Below are 23,944 nucleotides of genomic sequence, written 5' to 3' on the forward strand. Positions count from 1 at the left end.
GCAGAAATGTTACATTTATGAAATTTAATCATAAAAATGTATACAATTCAATTATTGATTTTTTCAAATATTTGTAACCTTGCATCTAATAGTTTACCATTTTATTGGTTAACCATTATTTTCATATATATATATATATATATATATATATATATATATATACTGTGGAGTGCTTAAAATTATTCAAGATCAATTGGTGTACTGAAAGACTCATCCACATGCAATATGAACAGCAGTGTATTTTTAGAGTTTCTTCAAAAGAACACCTGTGGTCATGCTGATCTTTTCTGTTTGGCCAGAATTGGTAAAGCTGCCAAATCTGCATCTGATCCGGCCCAACACTTTGTTCCTTTTGTGGGCCTGTAGTGGTGGGAGGCAGAGAGAAAAGTGGGCGATGGCCCCAACCCCAACCCCATCCCAATCCCACCCCATTTCGTTCCACTTCATTCTTTGCAGAGACAGAGAGGCGACGCGGAGGGCGACGGCTAGGGTTTGCCAAGCCCTCACCTTGGCCACCCCCGTCGTTGTCAAATCTGCTGGATCCGCGAGGCCACCCACTCCCCCCTGCTCCGGCCACGATCCTCCACTCCCCCCCTACTCCGTCCATGATCCTCCACCGCAACTTTTCATCCCCAATCCTGGTCGCGCCGCCCGAAGCTCCGGTGGTAACCGGAGCCAGCTCCAAACAAGTACACTCCATCCCACTTCGCAGGTAAGATTGATCTTCCCTACCCTTCGAATGTCGATCTGACACTTGCCTGTGTGCATATTTCGGGTATTCGCAGATTTACTGTCAACTAGTAGGTCATCTTGCTTGATAGATGCTATCAGGTAGTTTTCCCCCTGGAAAATGACCCCCCACTGCTAGATATAGAAAAAGTATATTCACAAGAGCATACACATGTTTTGGTTTGTTGGGATAGTTTGAAGACTATGTATATGTATTTGCTGATGCTTAGTTATTAAAATCTAAAAAGGCGAGCACGGAAGCAGTCCATGAGGAATTTGTAATTATGGAATGAGGATCAGTTATAGTTTCATGTATTACTCGATGATAGTATGATGATTAGTGCATATTTTGAAGGATTTGTCAAGTATAGACCGCTCTTGATTGGTGCATGTTTTTGATGATATGTGCACACATGTAATATTTTTGGTTCGTGCATATTTTTGCTGATTGTTGTTACTGCTTACTTGAATTATGCCAGCCTATCTCCAAGATATGGTATGGGCTTGTTGGGGTCAATGAAAATTTGTTGTGAGCTAGTAGTTCACATTGCAACAAATTCCTCACTGTTGGATTTTCTGCCATTATACTTCATAATCATGATTTTACTTGTTGGTATGGGTAGTAAGAGTAAATAAATAGCAAGTATACAAAAGGGTGACTATTGGTCAGCATACCTTGCTCGTTCTCATAGCCTTCACTATGCTGTCATCTTGCTTGAGAGATTCTATCATGTCCTTATTCTCACTGGAAATTGGAAAATTAACCTCCACAGCTACCTCTAAAAATGGTATGTACAGCAGCAAATGCATTATTTGTTTTGTTGGGACAATTTAAAGACTTTATATTTATTACCAGATGGTACCACACAACAGCCCATCAGGAAATTTGCAGTGATCAGAGGCAGATCAGTTATTGTTTCACGTATTGCTCGATGAGACCAGTCAATCATGGTTCATTTGTACAAGGCTACTAATTGGTTGGTTACCAAGTTTTCTTGTCCAGCTCACAAAATTGTAACCTTGAAATATCCTAATTGGTTATGTCTGCCCAATGATTACGAGTCTAACCACTTCTCTTAACTAGTCGTGCGAATAGTTGTTGATTAGCTTTTTCGTGTAGATGTTTACACATGAACTACATACTTAGCGAGAAGTATGCGAAAAGATTATTCACATTGTATATGGTGCTAACAATTCCTAATGGAAGACTGATTTCATATATCAATAACTAACATTTGTTCATTGCAATGCATGCAACGGGTTTGAATGGCAAGGGAAACCATCCTCATCAGCAGTGAAGAGAGTGATCACCGGACCACCTCAGATGATGCTTCAGATGGCACTTCACGTGGGAGTGACGGCTATAGCGGTGATGACGACACCTCTAGCGACTATGACACTGATGATAGTAATGATGGAGATGGAGATGTGGACCACGATCCTATCTTGGCACTACGGGGTAAAGTTATATATGGTTGGTCAGATATTAAATGAACCGTAAAATATCAAAAGTTGATGTTTGAGTGACACTTGATTACCACACATTACTCTGTTTGGGTTCTAGATGACCTTCCAAATCAACATTTACTGAACTAGAGCTTACATAGAGGAGTGTTTAGTTGTTAGTTTAAATAAATCAAATATTCAATTTGCCCATGTTTCTACGAGATATTGCTGGGTGGATGTGATTGGGTTATCTATATCCTTCATTTCTTGATCATTGAAGTAGGCATTGATCATTAACCCACTGCTGATGTTCTAGATCTTACGTATGAAATTATTTACTACTTTGTCATGTTTTTTTTATACAGGTCCGGGATACATTGTGAGAAAAGGAACTTTCGAGGATCGCATCTTCTACGGCAACCATGTATCGCTAAACGAGGATCGGTGGGACTGTCTCAAATCCATAGTAACGAAGTGCCAACCTCCCATACCATACTATGTCAGCACCGTCACTCGCTCGGCAGTCATCAGAGGGAAGAGCAAGATGGTAAACACTTGGACTTTTCTTTTTGCAAATCATACTTCACTAGTGAAAATGCCATCATGTAGAGACAGAGAGGAGGACGGGCGTGGTTGTGCAGATCATACTTACTTTTTTTGTGTGCAAATCATACTTAACTTTTTATGTAACATTATTTATTTCCCTGTGCAATCAGATCTTCTCAAAGGATTACAGTCAGGCCTACATCAAAGATTATCTGCGAAAGCCCATGGTTGTGCGTGTCACCAACGAACATTTTGAAGGTAATAAAAAGATCTTGTTCAAGATGGGCAAGAAGGACAGGCGTGCGATCATGACGAAGAACTGGGGAGAAGTCGTTGAGGGAGCCAGAATGAAAGAAGATCAAATGGCTATCTTCAGGTTCATGGAAAGGAGTGGAGGTGGGCTTAGGGTGAACATGGTTAGTGGCATGAGGATTCGTTGACCCATGGCAGTAGTTTGACGCTAGTTTTATTATCTGTATGTAGTAGCCAGTAACTGCAAGTTGGTAGTATCAGCTTTTGGGTCCTGTAAGTGCAACTTAGTAGTAATTGGTACTTGGTAGTAACTGGTACTTTGGTGGTATAACTTTTGGGTCCGACTGGGTATGAAGATCGTCCAGTAAGTGGAACTTGGCAGTAACTTGGTGGTGCCCTATGTGGCGTAATGTACTTGCTATGCAAGTCTATATATATAACGCACACTAGTACCCTCCTTGATATAATTACCTTTATGGACTGCAATTATATTTCCTTTTTTTGCCACAGTGATGCTAGTATTTTTAGAATCAAATCTAACCGGGCTTCAAATGGATTGGACACTACTTTCATTTTTGAATGAGGTTTTTGTGTTGGCTATTATGAGTTATTTTGTAAATGCGGTTTGTATGTGTGTCGCACAAAAAAAATGCAATGCAATACAAAAACTTGCAGGTCAAAATGCAATGCCAAAAATGATGTTTCTGTTACTTTCGAAATGGCATGGCATGCTATTTTCAAAAACAGAGCAAACCATCATGTTTTTTTTAATTTGAAAAATAGTATACTAAAAAACATGCCATCTTTTAAAAAGCATAATTTAGAAAAATGTTGTTTTCAAAATCAGCATGCTGCTTTCAAAACAGCATATTTCAAAAAGCATGTAATTTTTGAAATCAGCATGCTATTTTAAAAACAGCATTATATTTTTAGAATCAGGCTGTTATTTTGAAAGCAGCATGCTATTTTTAAAAACAATGTTATATTTTTGAAAACAACGTTATATTTTTAGAATGAGGCTGTTATTTTGAAATCAGCATGCTATTTTTAAAAATATCAAATTCAAAAGAACATGGTTTTTTTAAATCAGCATGCTACTTTTGAAATCAGCATGGCATTTTAAAAGTAGCATATTGAAAAGAGCATGCTATTTTTAAAATAAGCATGCTATTTTCAAAGTTAGCATGATATTTTTGAAAATAGCATGCTATTTTTAAAAATATCAAATTCAAAAGAACATGATTTTTTTAAATCGGCATGCTATTTTTGAAATCAGCATGCCATTTTAAAAGTAGCATATTGAAAAGAGCATGCTATTTTTAAAATAAGCATGCAATTTTTAAAATTAGCATGATATTTTTTAAAATAGCATGCTATTTTAAAAGTAGCATATTGAAAAAAAGCATTATATTTTAAAAAAGTAGCATGCTATTTTTAAAATTAGCATGATATTTTTGAAATCAGCATGTTATTTTGAAAGTAGCATATTCAAAAGAGCATTATAATTTTAAAAGTAGCATGCTATGTTTTAAATCATATTTTCAAAATCAGCATGCTATTTTTAAAATAGCAAGGAATTTTAAAAACAGTATATTCAAAGCAGCATGCTATTTTTAAATCCGCATATTCATTCTGTTTTATTTTCAATTGAACATGCTTTTTTCAAATGAGCATGCTATTATTAAAATATCAATATGCTTATTTTCTATTTGAAAATAAACGATTTTCAAGGTTATTTGAAAACGATGTTTCTATTAACGTTCTATTTTCTTGTATATATAAATTTTCGGTTTCTATTTTATATTTCAACTATGAAATTTGACTACACTTGAACAAATTTCAGCAATATATTATGTAAAAAAATGAAAAAAAATACAGAAAACCAACTTCACTAAAAATGCATTGTTTCATCCATGTTGATAAATCATAACTAGCCTACCATGTCGTCCCATCCATAATAAAATGAGAGTGTACCAAGCAAACGAAGAATTCAGAAAAATAGTGGCAATCCATCAAATAGGTCTAATACATCAGAAACAAGGTGGATCACGGCATGGAAAACTGTCTACTTTAGTTTGTTCTCAATTTTTCGACCCCAGAAATCCTTGTTTTCTCTGCTTGACCCTATGCATCTAAACATCCTGTATCTACTTCACTATAGCTTTCCTGCATGAAACAACGTTTGTTAATAGGATAGCAAAGAAGATTTGAGCATGTACAGTACACTATAACAGAAAAGACACTAACTTCACTGATGTTCTCTTCATAGCTACAGAAGCTAACTTGACAGCTCTTATTCGCTCAGCCTGTGATACATTCCTAGCAGGCCTTTTTGTCTTCATCACCCCTTTGGCCTGTTCTTTACCACCATTCCTAGAGTCTTTCCTGAAAAAGTTAACAAACGTCAACACAGTACTAGCAAATACCAGACTTCTAGAGCGGACATGTAGGTACAAAAACTAACTTCACTGGTTTTCCTCGTGCACCCTTGTCATCGTTCTTTTTCTTCCTCCCAGTATTGACATTTGGAGCACCCTTGCGTTTCCTGCAAAAAATGAAATAGATGAATCTGCAGCCAGCATTCGAAAACATGTTTAAGTACACACAATTGTGCTGATGCCCACTTGTTTGGTTTTGCGTAATCCTCTTCTGCAACCTCCAATGGTCTCTTCCTAGCCCTCCTCAGCCCACCATCTTCTGCATCTGAATCTTGCTCTTCTTCTGCATCTGAGTCTTCCTCTTCTTCTGCATCTGAATCTTCCTCTTCTTCTGTACCTGAATCTTCCTCTTCTTATGTATCTGCCTTTGTCTCTTCTTCTGTATCTGCCTCTGTCTCTTCTTCTTTATCTGACTCTGTCTCTTCTTTTTTCTTCTTCCTCCTTGTGCTATTTGATTTCCCCGATTTTTTCCTGCGTAAATTGAAGAAAAACATGTGAACACTCTCCGGGAGAACACATTAAAACTCTAAGCATGTATGGAAATGAATAATGAGATTAACATGTGCACTAACTTCGTTGCTTTTTTTGAATCTTCATCTTCTTCTGTATCTGAATCTGTGTCTTCTTCTGTCTCTGAGTCTTTCTCTTTTCGCTTCTTCCTCCTTGTGACTTTTGATTTCCCCGATTTGTTCCTGAGTAAATTGAAGAAAAAGAGAGAACATATTAACATTGTAAGCATGTATGGAAAAGAACAATGAGATAAACATGTGCACTAACTTTGTTGCTTTTTTTCCTCTCATCCCCTCGTGCCTAGATTTAATCCCCTTGTTCGATTCTTCGGTAGTTGGTCTCCCTTTTGGAACTATTTTGGTTGGATTTTCCATGTCATCAGTGCAGCATTCGCGAGCAGCAGAGAAGTATGCCGGCAAAGGAACAAACGATTTATGGCCTTCATCCAAATCAGTTTTTTCTCCATCAACCAATATACTCCGGAGGAGCTCCATCGCCTGTTCTGACTGTGAATCGCTAGCTGCGACTGTGAATAAAGCGTCACTAGCCATGTTGCATAGTTGATGATACTTATTCATGTGATCACACCATACATGAGTATTCGCAGTCCTCGAAGAAGGGAACGCTGGCTTGGCATGCATTATCCATCTTTTCTTGACAAATTTTTTTGGAAATGTGCGTACACCTAGATGATCCAGAACGCAGAATATATGCGCGCATGGGTAATCCTGACTTTCCAACTTTTTACATTTACAAGCTGCATCATCCAGTCTTGCTCCTGTAAACAGACAAGTCATGTGATATATAAAATCCACAGGCTTAGCATCCACGCCTTGTGCATCCAACTTTTTTGCATCCAACTCCTCACTGTCCTAACCTTCCAAGTCATTGAGATCCTTAGCATCCAGGTTTTTGGCATGCAAGTCCACACCATCCTTGCCTTCCAAGTCATTGGGATCCTCAGCATCCAAGTTTTTTGCATGCAAGTCCTCAGCATCCTTACCTTCCAAGTCATTGGGATCCTCAGCATCCAAGTTTTTTGCATGCAAGTCCTCAGCATCCTTACCTTCCAAGTCATTAGGATCCTCAGCATCCATGTTTTTTGCATGCAAGTCCTCAGCATCCTTACCTTGCAAGTCATTGGGATTCTCAGCATCCAATTTTTTTGCATGCAAGTCCTCAGCATCCTTACCTTTCTTACCTTGCAATTCTGTAGCTTTGCGCAAAACTCCAAACACGACCAAACCATCACATGCTACCCGGTCTGTGACCTGTCAATTTGTCCCTTCGACAATCTGACGCTTTACCTTTGGAAACATCACAGTTGTATAAATATAAGAGGCAGCAATCTCCAGAGGGTGTGCATTCAGCTTAGTGAAGGGTATCGTATGTGTTGCTACTGCGTCTAATGCTGCTTCATTCTTACGCATTATGGATACATAGTGCTCAACATGCTGCAACAAATCAACAAGCTGCATCTTCCTTTTCAGGTGCACATGAAGCCTTGAGTTGAGAGACTCACTCCTCTGATTACTCATCATGCCAAGGAAATATCTACCCTTTGTGTACGCAGCAGCCCATTTGTGTCGCAGCTCGTACATCCTGTTAACCCATGACGACCTCTTTCCCGTTGGTTTTATTTTGAACCGAACCTTATAAGCCTCCCATCTTTTCTCAAACTCATCAACATCCCAATGACGGTAAATGAATTCCCTAAATTTCTCAGCTTTTTCTTGCGGAGGTGCATCACCATATTCTCCTCGATATGCCACGTGCACAAACGATGATTTGTTCCAGTCCAGACAATAGCTATTGCTTTAGCCATTGAACCGTCCCCATTGGTGATTGCTAAAATGGGTGCCCTCTGGGACATTGCCTCCAAAAATACATGAAGAAGTCACTGGTATGATGCAGCTGTCTCGTCTGACACTAGACCGACCCCAAACAAAACTGTGCTGCAGTGATGGTTCAGACCAACAAATGGAACAAACGGAAGCCTGTACTTGTTAGACCGGTATGTATTGTCGAACACCACGACACCACCAAAGGCAACATAGTCAATCCGGGACTGTGAATCAGCCCAGAATATGTTCCTCAAATGGCCTTCTTTGTCTTTTGTGTATTTGAAAAAGAATTCCGGGTCTGCTTTTTTCTGTGCAATCATATAGGTGAGCAAATATCTAGCGTCACTGCCTTCTATCTTGCGCTTCTTCTGGATTGAAACATGGTTGTATAGGTCTCGATCTATAAATCCGAGCTTGTCGGGACCTCCGGCATTCTTCTCCATTACATTCATAATCTGATGTGTTCGAAGTCCACCAACAGCATACTCGATGACATTGGCCTTTTGTGCGTCAGTCATTCTATGATGAGCCGATAAGTAGGGAGTCAGGTCAGCAGGGACAAACACATGGTTATGCTTGTCCACAAAATTCTTGACGAACCAGAGGCCACTACTATCTTGTAGCTCGACCTGAAAAAGAGCAGGACACCCACACCGAGAAAGACCCCTCGGTGTTCTTTTTCTATCAGCTCTGTTAAAGTGCTTAAGGGCCCGCCATCCTTGTTTGCAGCACTTGTATGTCCTTCTGTATGCATTTTGTTTCGGACCCGGACCCCTGTACTTCAGATCATCCTTTCTAACACCAAACCCTTTTTTTCTCGCATACCCTACGTAGAACATGTAGGCTTCTTCCTCAGTCTTGTAAGTCTTCTTCACAATCTCTATGTATTCCATACACTCATTCAGATCTGAACCAGCCATGCCTTTAATATCAATTCCTCTACCTTGCATGTGTACATCATCTAGGTCTATGCCATCCTTGCCTGCATCCTCATTATCGTTATCATCCGTGCGCATACCATCCATTCCTTTGCCTTCGTTTCGTCTATCACCCGTGTCCTTGTCATCCTTGCCTGTATTCCCCAAGTTTTTGCCATCGTTGCCTTTATCATCCATGTCGTTATGTTCCAACGAAAACAGATAGTCAATGTTACGGATGGATAGCATACATAATAATTATGCAATACTCTGCTTAAATAATTGATTTAATTTTTCATATCGGATTCATGTACCAAACTAAGTCCTTCAAAAGTTGTAAGTAAGTATAAAATATTCCCTGACTAAATCCAGAAATATTTAATTGATTGTACTTGTCGTAACTGATGATCTCCTAACTAAATCCAAAGTGCACAAATCTTTCAAGTCCCCTGATTATCTGCAAACTCCATTCAAAATTGTGTCCTAACTGAATCCAAAATTATCACCTAACTAAATCCAAATTATCTCGTCACTAAGTCGAAAATATCTCCAAACTCCATACAAAAATAATTATCTCCTAACTAAATCCAAAATAACTTTCTTTGAATCCAAATATGCTGACAAATTCTCATGGCACACAACCCTAACTAAGTGCTTTAATATGTCCTAGCTAAATCCGACTTACACTTCCTTTGAAAAAAATCTTGTCACAACTTTCTGAAACCATAAACCCTAACTAACTACATCAACATGTCCTAGCTAAATCCAACTTACACTCCCTTTCAATAGAAATCTCGTGACAACTTTCTGAAACCATAAACCCTAAACCAAACATGACATATCCTAAATCCTAATCAAATCCGACCCCTATTGGTACTATAAGCATAAGGGACCAGCAAAGATTTGAGATGGCTAGGCACTTACAGCGAAGATCCGGCGTGAAAAAGTTGATGCACGTCGATGAGGACGATGTGGCCTCTCTGGTCGGGGAAGGTGGCGTGCGCTCGGGGAAGGAGGGGAGGCTCGTCGGAAGATCTGGCGCCACGACCCAAGCGGGGTGACTTCCGATGGAGGGGGCAGGGGGAGTAGGAGCAGGAGGAAGGAGTGACACGGCGAGTGCGATCGGCGGTGATCGAGGGCGCCGGAGGCGATCGGCGGCGATCGAGGGCGCCGAGGTTAGGGCTCGAGAGGAGGAGAGAGGACGAACCGCTCGAACCAAATTTCAAAAGAGTACGCACAATGATTGGACCTCTATAATGAAGTGTTTTATTAATGCAATTAATTTAATCGAAAAATTTCGGACGAGAATATCCCTGGACTTAATTGGGCCGATTAAAGGTATAAAAAATTAGGTCGAAAATATGCTTGGGCTTAAAAAGACCCAGTTATTCTAATCCGTTAGATCGCCCATATAATACACGTGATTTGGTGTATTATGATGCACCGTAAAATCTCTCTTTCATGTCAAGATTCGTGCAAAAGGCACTGGATGACGATCGACGCGTGTGGACGAGTTGGGGAACGCCCACATCGTATGGACATTAGTGTTTCCGTATTTTTTTCCCTCATGCCACGTGCGCCAGGCTGCAGCTTCTCGATTTCTCGTGCTGGCGGTTGCCTTTCCCTGCCGCCTTTGCTGACCGTTTTCAATTTCGGCTCTTCTTTACTGCTGCCTCCTATAAATAGTGGCGGCCTTGTGCGTCTGATCCTCATTCTTTTCGCCTCCGCCTGTTCTCTTTCCCCTCTAATCAGTAGTATCGTCTCTTAGTCCGGCGATGGTTGCTCCTGCTGCTGCTCGGTCCGGCCGTCGCCGTCGGGGCCGCCCTCTTGGGATTCGGGCGGCCGTTATTGCTCGCGTGCGTCGCTGGCGGCCGTCTTTCTTCTCCGGATTTTTCCTCGGCGACGGCAGTCGCTGGTGCGCATGGCCGGCCGGCTGTAGTTGATTCAGGATGCCGTCTTCGGTCCGCTCCTCGCCGGCCGTTTCGTTCTTTCCGAATTGGTGAGCTCCTTTGCCTTCTTGTGGTTGCAGTTCTCTCTCCAGTGATCTTGTGTTCCTTCGTTTAGGTTGTCTGTCTTCTTGATTGGTTGCTTCATGTTGTAGGTGTCCAGCGATTGGACTCGCGGCAAGATGTTAATGTGGACGTTGATAGTTGTCGTCGGGTGATTTTATTAGGGAAGCGGCCTATAGATTGTACCATTGGTGAGTGCGTTCAATTCTTGCTGCGTGCATGGAAGTGCCTGTGTGTGCCTCTGGTTGCTTTTCTGCGTTCCTTCTTGTTGGTTTGATTGTTGTGGGTACTGATTCGTTGCTTCTTTTTCTGTAGGTACTGCTATTAGTGTGGGCTCTTCTTCAGCGGTTGCCGGGTCTGCACGCTATTTCCCCGATGCACCAGTACCTGCGGCGATAGCCGCTTCGACGGAGAGCGAGTGTTGTTGTTACTTTGCGTGGAGCTCCCGGCGAGGCTGCCGCGTGAGGCGTCGGCGCCAGCGCTCGACATGCATCCGGAGGCCGAGCGGCAGCGCGACGAGCTGAACCGTCGTTTCCTGCAACCTTCGCACCGCCGTGCCCACTATGTCCCACAAGGATAAGGCCCCCCTTCTCGCCGACGCTGCCGCCTACATCGCCACGAGCTGCACAGCCGCATGGAGCATCTCGAGGAGGAGAGCATGGAGCCAGCCGCCGCAAGGTGGGAGGCGAGCGCGCCCCCGTGCGTCGGCACCGCCTACATCGCTGCGAGCTGCACGGCCGCGTGGAGCAGCTCGAGGAGGAGAGCAAGCAGCCACCCACGGCGAGGTGGGAGACGAGCGCGCCCCCATGCGTCGGCGTCGCCTCCTTCCAGCACCACCACGCATGCGGATGAGACCGTGGAGGTTTGAATTGCGAGGCGGGAGGCGGCAGCGAGGCGCGTGAGGACGGCCGCGCGGTCCGCGGTGGTGCGGCTGAGTGGCGTGCTCTGCTCGCTGGAACTGCAGGTGTAGGTCGGATGCCCGAGCCACCCGCAAGGCCTGACAGTGCATGACGTCATGTTGGACATGGCACCTGCGTTAGAGCACGACGTCGGCGCAGCCTTCTGCTCCGCGGTGCGAAAATCTATACTACTATGTAGTGTACCAGTTTTGAACTAGGTCTAAAGCATCAATCATAACCGTTGGTGTGCTAAATCTAACGGCTGACAGCGGTGGGATTCGTAATGAACAGTAGAACGTAACAACCTCCACGGTGTTCTGGAACCATCGCCTCCCACTTCCCAGAAAAGAGGCCCAATACGTGATACAAAAACAATACTTGCTAAAAAATACTTACATTCGGCAAGTTTCTCAAAAAAAAAAGCAATCCATGACTGTAAGACATGCATTGCACGTGTAAGCGTGGTGTTCTGGACGGGGAAAAAACAAAACTGATACTATATAAAAGTTATTATTCATATTTTTTGGACTTGTGGTTTTTGTTGCCGAGGATACCACGACAGCCATTCCCCCGTGAAACTTTTTACACGAGTATTATGCTAGGTCATGTTTGTTAAATAAGTTTTAGAAAGTCTTGAATCTTTATTTTTAATTGATTTTCAATTCGGATGCATTGGCCGCTATGTTCTAAAGATCCGCACAGACATAATAGTTTCCACAATATACACTCGAAGAAAGGGAAAATGCGACATAAGAAATTGGGTAGTTCTTGGCGCCTCCCCGTGACTCTGGTCGCATATACACTCGGGGAGGCGGCCCGTCGTAGCTCCAGCAGCATACTAGGCGGCGGGGGAGGGGGAGCATGAACAGAAGCCAAATCATGCAGGTACTGTATTCTTGCCCCAGTATCAGTCGCAGTGTACATGGGCTTCGGCTTGGTTGTCAAAGGTGTGCAGAAAGTGGGTAGTTCTTGGCGCAGATGACTAGATTTTGCAGATTGCGTCTGTGATGTGAACAACCATGTACTCCTTGGATGCAAGATACAACATTGGTTGTTTTTGTTCAGTGGAGAGTGCGACAACCATGCTTCATCGTATCTGCCAGCGGCTCCGTTTATGCTATTCACGGGATATTGTTGATTTATCTCTTTCGTTTTTGCCCAGAATTACAGCAAAATCAACAAACTGCCCACAACCTTGTATTAAAACTACCCACGATACCTGAAGAACACGAATCAGACAGGGGAGATGGCTACATATAATGGTCCTACTTACTATATATGTGAAATAAGCAGAAAAGAGTGAAACTGATTATTATAAACTGAAATATTTCTACATATTTTAAAATACTTGAAATAAGAACAGAAGAGTGAAAGTGGTTATTTCACAAACTGACTACTTTGAAATAATAATTTTCATAAGAAAGAAATGCAAAACACCGATCATGTGCTTGGCACATAATGATCATGTAGATTCAACATACATGGGAAAGGTACACGATGCTCTAACAGGAGTCCGTGTACATCTCTTATTTTGTTTTAAGTACACGTACGCATAGCTCAAAATAGAATAACAATACACGAACCGCAAATGCACAATAAAGTTTTTTTTTCATGATAGGAAAGAAACACGCGACACGTCTGACATTGGCGACACGGGAGACTATGCATATTGCCCTGTCCGGCCGGGCGTTGAAAAAAAGTTGTCTCAGATACGTCTCGTACTCTCGTTTCACATGCAGCTTTCTATGATGCGGGATTTTCTATGACAAAAATACGAATATGGTGTACAAATGACCACAGAAGATCACCCGCATCACGGGCCCACGGCGTCACGGGCATGTCTCCGCATACTGTGTGAGCAGAAATGACCAAACGTGTGCAGAGCCTAGGCTCGGGTCGATTCAGCCTGTCGCCTGGGCTCGTAACAGCCATCTGCCACGGTAATAGGAGTATGTAAAACTGGATTCCCTGACAGACATCTCGAGGTACAGCACAACTATTCAACAGCTGAGATAACGCGGCCCCGGGGCAGATGCTCTAAAAATCCGCGTACGACAGTGCCCAGCTAGAGCCTAGAGCTCGCCTGCGTTTTCTCGTGAAAAGCTTCACCTCAAGGTGTGTCTTGTACTCTTGTCCCTGTAGCTCTCCCTTTCACTCTCGTGGGGCCAGCCGCCTACGATGGCACGGTGGTGACAACATAGCGATGCACCCGTCATCGGCTAGACCAGTCGCGACGATCCGAGCGGTACCGCAGCGTTGCCGGTAGTAGCGGCGGATGTGCGGTGGGTGCCACGCCATGGACAAGCCACAGCGGCGGGCCGGCGCAGGCTGTGCAAGGCGTGCTGCATCCGCTACAGGGATATCCTACGTAATACTCGGGCTGGCAAAACCTAGGGTGGAAGATTCATGGCGTCCAGCACCGGCGAACTCCCACGCCGGTGAACCTGCAGCGAGCTGCGATGCCATGTGTGCATGCGTTTGGGAAAGTAGCTTGCAAACTACCGGTAGTAGGACCAAAGTAGCAACCAGCTATAGATCAGTTCTTCAGTCTGGTTCTAATTAGTGCAGGGTGATGTTGTGCCCTATGTTCGCGTCCTTGTTGTGGCGGGTGAGGAACCCGTGTGCCGCGAGCTATGGCTTGGGACTCCATTGCCGAAGCCGGTGACCACGTGAGTGCGCAGCTTTGAACACCAGATCAGTGAAAAGCCGCGTACATCTACGATGGTGCCACCCAAGAAAAAGAGAACTTCTCCGTTCTGGCGCAGGCATACAAGGAGAAAGTTTACCTTATTGGCCCATGCATGCAAAGAAGGAAGCGATGCAAATTGTGTCATTGTACACCAATGCGCGCAGACGCAGATCGGTTCTTGCATGTCAAGCTAATATCAATGAAATGTTTAATGCTCAAAACGCCTATCTCCCTTTCTTTTTTACGGACAGTACGCCTATTTTCTCTTCAATGGCATGGATGAATTTCCCTTTACTGTACTGTTACACCTCAGTTATATATGGTGACTGCTCCTCCCTCTTAAATGGTATGAGCAACGAATTCTTTCATATACTTTTTCTATCCTATACATAGCGTCCACCCGGCATCCATCCTCGAAAATAATATAAATACGTGTGTGATGTGACTACGTGCATGCACTGCACTACATGCATGAAAAATGGACGTAGCAATTGGTACATCAGCTATTCTTTCTCTTGATGAAAAGAATTATCTGACGCGCACATGCAACATCCAGGCGTATATTTCCAGGGGATGTGACTACGTGCATGGCCTGTACGCATAAAAATGGACGCAGCGATTTACAAAGCAATTTGGTTGGACTGGGGAATCCCAACAGATTGCTCGTGCGCCTCGCGGGCAGTCCCAACCTTGCTTGTTTCGTGAACCGAACAAGAATTAAACACTTTGGTATTTCAGATATGTTCAAGTACTTCAGTACATGGAATATGTGCTTGCAAGGTAGACCCTTTTGAATCATTCTTCTGCAGCTGCATCTTATACGTTCTGCGGAATTTACTGGTGTATACTCCACCCAAAAACGGCTCTTCCGGTTATTCTTCTAGGCCACGATGTACTGCTGTGATCCGTCTCCCAGCTTAATTTCTACAATCTTCATGCCGTCAATTTTTCTAAGATCATCTTGCAACATATAGAAGTTTGCTGGAGTGAAGACGTGAGAAGCAGCTATCTCAAGTTCCCTCGAGCTAGTAACTGGCACCGGTAAACTCTGTGAGTCCGACAATCATCTCGCGCCTCGTTTTCACGGATACGTACAACGGCGTTCTCATAATGCAAAATCATATCCACCAGGGTCATTTCACCGTCTAGGTGGAGGTGAAGGCATGAGTTCAGGCTTTCACTCTGCTTGTTGCTTTTCATCCCAAGCCAAAACCCCTCTGTCAGATAAGCCGCGGCCCACAGTCTCCTCTTCTTATACATCCGTCTCAACCATGTTACAGTTTTTTCCGACTGCCATCTTTTGGAAAACGCGTGCCATCTCTCCTCAAACGTGGCCATGGATGTGTTGTAGTATAAACGAGTTTGGAACTCTTCAAGGACTTGTGACTGAGGTGAATCGTCGTATTTTTTTCTATATGCCACGTACATATACGGTGCCACACGTCTGGCAAGACTTCGCGAATTACCTTGATCATCACAGCATCGGTGCTCGTGATTACACTCTTCGGCATCTTTTGGCACATGGACCTCAAAAAAGTTTGCAGCAGCCACACGTATGTCTGTTCGGTCTCGTCCGAAACTATGGCACAACCAAAAACAGTGGTCTTCTGGTGATTGTTAAGACCAACAAAAGGTATGAATGCATACCATAGCGGTTCATCTTGTACGTGCTGTCAAATACAAACACATCGCCGAAGTCCTCATAGTCATGACGAGACTGGGAGTCACACCAGAACATCCTATTCAAGTGTCCTTCCCTATCTAGCTTGTACTCGAAAAAGAAGTTAGGATCCCTCTGGTTCCTATTGGCCATGATGCCTATGGTTGTGGCAGCATCACCTTTTGAAAGCAGCTTCCTCTTCTCCCTGGTGCAAAGGTTGTATATTTCACGCCTGGTAAAACCAACACCGCCATACCATACATGTTTGCTGATGAAGGAATCCATCGTGTCGTGAATTCTAATCCCTGCAGCTTCCATGGACATTATCTCATGCTTCTGGTACTTTTTGATTTTTTTTGTGGGACCAAAGAAAAGGTACCTCATCCGGTCCTGCCAACATATGGCTATGCTTGTCCTCAAAGCTTTGAACATACCAAACCCCACGCTTTTGGTCAAACTTGACGGTCAGGTGCGCTTCGCAAAAGTAGCATGTCTCGGCTCTGAGCCTACGGCTGTGTCCTTCCTTGGTTAGCAACTTGCCGTCACGTTTCTCTTGTCTGGAACAAACAAACCGCCTATAACGCATATGATGTGACTCGGTTTTGCTATACCTGACCTTATTCTTTCTAATGTTGAAACCATTAACTCTAGCATAGACGTTGTAGAAATCATACGCAGCATCGTAAGACATAAAAGTCATTTCCATTATCTGCACGAACATATCCCTCTTATCATCTGCACTGGCAGTATCTTGGACATTCTTTGCCCCATCATCTTCTGTCACCTACAGAATCAAAACATATTCATGAAACAATTTTCTATGGTTTAACATTACTTCCATAGAACATTGATTGCACACACACCTCACTCATGATGACCGACGACTGCGAATCCCCAGAATCAGGTTCATCTAATGATTCATCGTTAAGGCTTGTCTCCGCGTCGGATTCACCGTAATAGTCGTACACATTATGGCATTCGGAAATGAACTGAAAAATACAACACAAATACATAATTACTTATCATATAATATTCCAGAAAAAATTCAATTTGCATGCCAACAAAAATTTTCACTTCTGTACCTGACTAATGTAATCTTCATTCGAGAGTTCTGAGTTGTTTTCCTGGCCATCATCATGCTCATCCATCTATAAATTTTCAACACAAAAATATAATGTTGTCGGATGCCACCAAAAAATTACAACATGATAATGCCACTCACATTAAGATCTTCCCATTCGTTCCCATTCTCTGACCGATCTCCACGATCTAAATTTTCATCATCTGACCAATCTTCTATCCAGTCTTTCATCAGTTCTCCAAACTCCATGTCTATCATCATATTAGTTAACTCCTCTTCGCCATTTGCTACAACAAATAATATGTACACATGTCAAAACATTATCAATGAAGAAATATACAACACATAGAACACGATCACGGATGTTATGTAAACAAACCCAACCGAGGCAGTTCAGATCTGCCAAACCAAGTCAGGAAGATGGCCACGGCACCGGTCGTGATGACTTTCAATTGCGAGGAGCAGCACTACAAAACCTAGCTAGATCTGTGATTACCTCTGCCGCCGGATACCTAGGTTAGCCGCCACATCAAATAACGATAGTCGCGGTGGACACAGCCGACGGCAACCGACACTACGTGAACCCTACATTGAAGAAACCCAGATCACGAGGAGCAGCACTACCGGAACAAGATCCACGATCGCATGCGCTGCTGGGTAGGTAGGTTAGGCGCCCCGCTAGGTTAACCACTACCTCTGACGGCGGCCGTTCGTTCGATGTTGCCGCGAGCGAGACTAGAGGGGTGTGGGGGGACGCGGGATGCGGCGTTGCTGCACTCGCTGTCCGACGAGATCGCCGACGATGAGATAGCCGCCGCTGGAGATCTACTGCGTGAATTATGGAGATGCGTGAATGCTCGCGAGATCGATGGAGCTGCGTGAATGATTGGGTTCGGCAGGTCCTACGTGGTCGTGGGGTCGTGTGATGTTTTTTCGGACCAGGGTACTGTACGTATTGGGTCTGGGTTGTACAGGGTTAGACATGGATTGGATCTGGACTACGGCGGGCCAGGAAAAAAACAAACTCACAGGGACAGAAATACCCCTCGGAAATTAGGTTAGGGGGGAGCACCGGAGCAGGGCTCTCGTTGAAAAGAGAATAACAGTCCATACTATGCTAACAAACCATATCCATAGAGATGGTATATCTTACTGATCTTTTCCGCTACGGAGGACAGCCTGATGTAATTTTTTCTCTTGTGGCATCCTTGGTCATCAGTTCTCACCAGGCTCTGCACTTTATCAAGTCAATGCACATGGTAAAATATCGAAAGCACAGGATAAACATGCATTCCTAGTGGGAAAATAATAAGAACTCGAGTAATCAAACAATTCAAAACCTAGAGCCGCCAAAAATTATTTGCTACAACATTGTTAACTGAGTTATCTCTTTTCAATTCAGAGGAGAAAGAACTTTGTCTAATAGAGACATGCAACAAAGCCAAATCATAACATCAGACTTGTTCTCGTACGAAGCATCAGACCAGTCAGATCATACTAGTTGCAGGAAGAGACCGGCGCATCTAGAAGAAAGAGTAAATGCAGGGGACTCACATCACATCTGATCTTCCCTAGAAATTTCTCTTTAAACTTTGATCCGACGTGGAGATTGCGTACATGCCTCGATCTCAAGAGCCATACTTTTTCTCATCTAAAGAGGAGGTAGCTGGTTAGCGGCGAATCATGGTCATCGTGTGTCTAGCTGTGAGTCTCTACTTGCTATCATCGGAGCAATAGGAAACAATCCGATGTGCTACCTGCTGGATGGTCGTGGCTGCAGAATCGGACTCTCGCAGCTACCAGATCGATGAGAAGGCATATATTGAATGGTTTTCGTTGATTATGTCCCTAGTAGCGAAAGAGGAGGAAGGGGAGGACTTACGTACGTAGGTGGAGAAAGGCCACGGGACTCCTAGTGCTTTATCTCACGGTACAAAATAGATCAAAGATTAATTAATCTCATACGCAGGTGGACAAAGGCCACATGACTCCTAGTGCTTCATCACACGGTTCAAAATAGATCCTAGATTAATCCGACGGATGAATTTTGCTAAACTCGAGGATTAACGGTGAGCCTCGTATGGTGCCTCCAATTAGTAAATAATAATATAAGACTAGTATACTATATTATTAATATGTGGCCTATTTTTTGTCTCACAAAGTATTTTGGAGATCGTGCTACGGCCGGCTACATGGAACGTATCCGGTGCAGCAACACTTGTGGTGCTACCGGTGCACCGGATGCTGTATAACATTTTGAAAAATCTGAAAAAATTCGAGCACATTGACATAACTTCAATGTATGTCGTCACAAAATTTCGTATCGAAATTTGAAATATTTTTTGAGATAGAAAAATGACTAAACTGACATGTGATAATGAGCCAAATCTAAAGCTCAACTTATCTAATGTACTATTCAGTGTTGAATTTATCATTTTTGTTTTAGGAGCTGTGTTTCGAATTTTGACTTGAAATTTTGTAACAAACTACATTAATGTTGTGAAATGTGCTACATTTCTTTCAGAATTTTTCAAACATTTAAATGTGCGACTTGAGTTCGGTGCACCGGTAGCACCAGAAGCACCGGTGCACCAGATATTCGCCCGCCGGCTACAAGTCCTCCTGTCTCTTCTCCACTAAGCACAAATATTATATTTAAATTCTTATAGACTGCTTACATCACTTTATTGTACTTGCCCTAAGTTACATACAAGCTTGCGTACTAACCAACTTATGGGGTTTGGTGCTAGGCTCTAACCCCGATGGTCATCCTTTCGTGGCGGGACGACTGCCGAGTGTACCCGCCACACTTCGAGCTCCGTTTTACATTGCAGGCCGCCGACCCGCCCCCTCGCCCTGCCTCCTACCTGCCAACCACCAAGGTCGCTCAACACTTTTGCGTTGCACTGTTTCCATAAATGCCAGCATATGAGAGTCAAATCCTCTCCAGATGTCAAGTTCCTTCGCAAACTCTCACCATCTGCCCGACTCAGATATAAACATATATAATTTCTAGGAGATGTTTACTAATGTGGCCGCGACTGAAGGTCGGTGGTAAATGCATAAACGGGCGTCATATGTCACTTTTGGTACATCCAATATCTTAATAAAATCCTACTCAAGAAGCAGTGAGTCTTTTGACATTCTTATCATGACTGCTCCTTCCTCTAAGAACTTTGCAGGCTATTAAATAGTGCCATGCTTCATGCGGTCACACAATTTTTCACTCATTTTGGCATCACACGTTTTAGAAGGTGTCACACAAAATGGGGTGCAAACGCATTCTGGTGAGGATTTTGTTGTTCTAGTTGAATCATAGTATGAAATAAGTGATAAACTGATGATCCATTTCCCTGTAAGTAATCTCCAATTATGAACTTTTCTCACGTTTTAGCAAAGTGATATTAAAGCGTGCACCAATTAATAGTTTATGTTTTTATATGTAACAAACTAGAGGGTGTTGCACAAATTTGTGTGGCAAGATTTTATTGGTGTATTCATAAATAATTGATTATTAATAGATATAAAAACGAAAATATAAAGGTGAACATGGTTCCACGCCGACCCATGTGAATAGTAAATTTTAAAAATATACTAGAAAATTTGATTTTTTTTTTATAAAAAAATTGGGGTAACAAACTAGGTTGACCATTCTACTAACGTGTGAAGTTTCAAGAAGTATTGACACCCGTGGTATTCTTAGTGAAGTAAATACAATTGGGACCTTACTTTTCATTAAATAGTGTTTATTAATATAGCTTCGATTTTGTCATTTTTTCCCAGAATAATAAGGATGTAATTTCTTTGCGAAACTTCATGCGGGGGTATATCGGCTGAATAAGTATGTTACAAGAAATATTCAGATATTTTTTGTTTTCTTCTAGTTTGTTTTTTTTGAATTTACTATCCATAAGGGGTGCGCGTGGAACCATGTTCATCAAATCCGCGTCCATATAAAAACTCATATAATGTACTATATGTTATATAGTAACATAAAGGTAAAAACCATGATGGAAAAATGACATTGTATTCACTTGACTAATCTAAATGATTATACCTCTTGAAAATCAAAATGATTAAATATACAACCTGTTTAAAAAAACTAACAAACTTTAGACCCACATATTTTATCAAAATGATCAATCTTGGAGTAGTCTTGGGGAGTCCGTACGTCCACCACATTGGCGTACGACCGGATCCTGCCCAAAACCATCTTCGTGTTCAAAATCATCGCAGCATTCACAACAGCTACCGACCTTACGCCTACTCGCATTCACACTAGCTACAGGCCGTGCTGCATTCATGGTCACGCAGTTGGCGAGCCACCCGAGAAGCCTACCAAACTATTTAAACAGCATGCTGGCCACCCCCAAACCCTACCTCCCATTTTTTTCACATTCCACTACTAAGGAAAAGCCTAGCAGTAGCGCCGGTATTAGGTCTAGCAATAGCGCGCTACGGCGCTACATAGGGATGAAAATGGAGTGGAAAGTTTCCGCTTTTCCGGAGAAAAAATGGAAACGGAGAGGAAATATGGAAATGGAAATGGAAATTTGCAAAATAAAAATGAAAATGGAATATTTTTATGCAGAAACGGAAACAAAAACGGAGTGGTGTTTTTCGGTGGAACACACGTGAAATCGGAACTTTCCGTTTCCATTAATATGGAATTTCTGTTTCTACTACAGCCTCATGGCTACTTTGTAGCCAACTACCAAACAACACACAATGACACAATGAGTAGAATGAGCAGAATGTATCATTTGAGTACCAACTTTTACTACCACACACATACTCAGCTAGACTCTATATGGAATTGTCATGTACTACTACAATACTACCCTATCTTGCCAACACAACCGTATTAATTTGTAGCCATGTTAAAAATTCCATCAATTTGTTTTTTTTTCTGTATTTCTCTATGATTCAAGGGGGTTTAAGTTCCGGTCAACACACAGATTTGTTTCCGTGTCCGCTCTGTATTCGCTCCGTGTTTGTCTCCGGTAGTATCTGTTTTTGTATTCGTTTCCGGGGTTTCTGTATTCGTTTCCGCTTCTGTAAAAATATATGAAAACAAATATGATGGTTAGTAGTAGCGAGTGCTGGCCCGCGCTACTGATATACCTGATTAGCAGTAGCGCTTTTGGCTAAACGCGCTCCTGGTAGTTACTAGCAGCGCACCTCTCTGCCCGCGCTACTACTATTATTACGTATTCTATTTCTCTTTTGTTATGTCATATTCAGACACCATTAGACAAGTTTACATACTGTAGCAATTTAAAGATTGTTTTTACATCATGATCAGTTATTACATCACTGGGTGAAAGAACCATATGATTACTTTCAAGTGGATGGATCCAAAATGACCAAGTCATGGATTAGCGTGACTTGGCCAGTTTGGATCCATTCACTTGAAACTAATCCGCGTTCTTTCACCCAATGATATAATAACTCATCATCATCATTATCATCATTATCACTAGTAGAAAAGGGGGCATTGGTCCAGGCCGGGTCAGCCCATTAGTCCCGGTTCAATCCAGAACCGGGACCAATGGTTGCATTGGACCCGGTTCATGAGCCCCGGGGGCCGGCCGGGCCACGTGGGCCATTGGTCCCGGTTCGTCTGGACCTTTTGGTCCCGGTTGGTGGGACGAACCAGGACCAATGGGCCTCGCTCCTCGCCCACCACCATTGGTCCCGGTTGGTGGGACGAACCGGGACCAAAGGCAGCCTGTTAGTCCCGGTTGGTGGGACGAACCGGGACCAAAGGCAACCCATATAGTTTTTTTTTGATATATTTATTTTTTTTCTATTTTTTTCTGAGTTGTAATAAGTCTTTAAAAATAAAAAAGAGGCGCAATGCTCGTTAATTAGCTTCAAGCCTTTCGGAAGAGCGTAAACTGCACTGGACATAGCTCTGTGCAGTCTACCCTATTCCTCAAGGCTTAAAGCTAAGCAACGTGCAGGTTAGCATTGAGCCTCTTCTGCATCATCTCTGCACTCGGGGCTTATAAATCGCTGCGAGTGCCTCTCGCTTGGCGAGGTGGGACTAAAAAACAGCTGCAGAAAGAATCAACTAAAAAACTGTTTTACCGGTTCATGGCATGAACCAGTACTAAAAGGTGCTCGTGGGGCACCAGCCTTAAAACCTGTACCAAATAAAATGCCTTTGTAACATCCTTAGAACTGGTACTGAAGGAATCAACTAAAAAGCTTTTATAAACGTCTAGTATTATTGAAACTAAAATTATATAGAATTTTGTTACAAACTTTAATAGCAAAAAGGATTATCATAAAAGAAAATAAATAAGTAATTAGAATTCTGTTCAAAACATTAAAAGCAAAAAGAATTATTATAAAAGAAAATAAATAAGTAATTAGAATTTTGTTCAAAACATTAAAAACAAAAAGAATTATCATAAAAGAACATAAATAAGTAATTAGAATTTTGTTACAAACTTTAATAGCAAAAAAAATATCATAAAATAAAATAAATAAGTAATTAGAAAGATTATAATTAATCCGAGCTAAAAGAAAAAAAATTAAAAAATGCAAAAATTAAAAGAAAATAAATAATTCAAAGAAAAAAATAAAATAAAATAAAAAAAAGTGTCACCAAAAGTGCTACCACGGCCTGAATACGACTAGAAACCCAACAATGGGCCAAGATTCAGGCCTGCAATAGGCCCAATAGGCCCACAGGCACATATAGTGAGTTTAAGCCTGTAAGCCTGCATTTGAGAGGAGCTCGAGAGGGGCAGCGGAACTGGGGCTTATAAACCACTCTCGAGCTCCCTCAGCTAGCGAGGTGGGACTAAACTTTCGTGCCGCGACGCGGGCAGCACAGGGCCTTTAGTCCCGGTTGGTGGCGCCAACCGGAACTAAAGGGGTGCATTGGTACCGGTTCGTGGAACGAACCGGTAC

General features: G+C 42.6%; 1 long non-coding RNA gene across 1 annotated transcript; it reads left to right on the forward strand.

Moving 5' to 3' along the window:
- The first annotated feature begins 10,414 nt into the window (after nt 1-10,414).
- LOC119368590 lies at nt 10,415-11,389 on the forward strand. The gene is made up of 3 exons (XR_005176686.1): nt 10,415-10,681; nt 10,784-10,882; nt 11,007-11,389. It is a non-coding gene; the product is annotated as an uncharacterized LOC119368590 (long non-coding RNA).
- The last annotated feature ends 12,555 nt before the right edge of the window (nt 11,390-23,944 follow it).

This window comes from Triticum dicoccoides, chromosome 2B (assembly GCF_002162155.2).
Source record: "Triticum dicoccoides isolate Atlit2015 ecotype Zavitan chromosome 2B, WEW_v2.0, whole genome shotgun sequence".
NCBI lineage: Eukaryota > Viridiplantae > Streptophyta > Magnoliopsida > Poales > Poaceae > Triticum > Triticum dicoccoides.